The following is a 1,368-nucleotide window of genomic DNA, read 5'->3' as shown; positions in this document are numbered from 1 at the left end:
ATTTACAGAATTTGCTGTTATCACATGGTAGGTCTCGGATCTGTCTGTGTTTTTACCATTAATATGATTTTTTTTTTTTTTTTTTTTTCTTCACACGTGAAATTATAGTCCATGCAGAGGTCTATATATTGGTACATTTACCTGGCATTACAGTCTTGGCAGGCTACATTTTCAGAATGGTAAAAGGAGATTCAAATGTATCTGTGTGTGTCAGTGTGCATGTGTGTGCACCAAGCATGCATGGTGTATGATACATTTCTGCCTGCTTGTGATCTTAAGTGCTCTTCTGAATTCATTCCCTGGGTGCATATGCCTTTGAAGCTCAGTCTAATAGCTTATAATTTTAATTAATTTCCCCCCTCTATTAATAACCTATATCATTCCCTAAGTGGTTATAAGTTTTAAAGGTGCAGCATTACTCATTAGCCAATTGCTGGGTAATGGGAAGGCTTTGTGCATAGTCAGCAGAAACTTCAAGTTGGCAAGTTCATTCCATAAAGTCTAAATAATGCTTAGAATTAGATGTGATGATATGCATGAGCATGGGTGGCAAGGAGAGAAAGTGAAGGGGAGTTGCTTAAGTGTGTGATGAGTGAGTGAGTGAGTAGGCTTGGGTGATATCCAAAATGTAATATCTCGATACAGCCCAGCCCACATATTGTGATTCACGATATTACCGTGGGTGGGGGTGAGGTATGTTGTTGCACTTTATGTTTTAGTTGTTTTTTTTTCTTAATAATACATCATTTTATTTTTGTATTTTATGTTTCATGTGTTTTATTTACAATTTATCATTATATTATTGTATTGTAATATTGTAAGTTATGTTTGTAACATAATGCAACAGACTGTGAAACCTGCAAAAAAGAAAAATGAAAAATATTGCATATGCCAGGAAGTATCACGATATTTGATAATATCGGTCAAAGCCTGTGAGTGAGTGAGTGAGTGAGTGAGTGAGTGAGTGAGTGAGTGAGTGAGTGAGCGAGCGAGTGAGTGTCTAGCCTGTGAATGTGCACTGAGATGAGTTAGTTTGGCCAGGAACACTTTTATAAACTCAGTAGAAATGTTGAAGGCACTGCTTAGTTTTGCTGCAGGTACAGCATGTAAAACCTTGACATTTTGCAATGGTGGATAAATCACTCTGGAATTTACTTACTAAAATTACTTCAAACATAATTCCTGTCTGAAATGGTCTGCCTTTGGCTTACACAAAGCTGTCTATTGAATGATTCCTGGCAAACCATGTCCTGGATTTACTTATTCCTCAACAAGTGCCATCATGTAATCTGCGTTGTGTTAGACGAGTTGTGACAGCCTATTTCAAACAGTGAGTGATTGGAAAAAGATAATATAATGTGAGTGGGG

Source organism: Seriola lalandi, unplaced genomic scaffold, assembly GCF_002814215.2.
Source record: "Seriola lalandi dorsalis isolate HSWRI2012SDOR001 ecotype SW California unplaced genomic scaffold, Sedor1 jcf7180002054313, whole genome shotgun sequence".
NCBI lineage: Eukaryota > Metazoa > Chordata > Actinopteri > Carangiformes > Carangidae > Seriola > Seriola lalandi.
Note: the sequence above shows the minus strand (reverse complement) of the source record.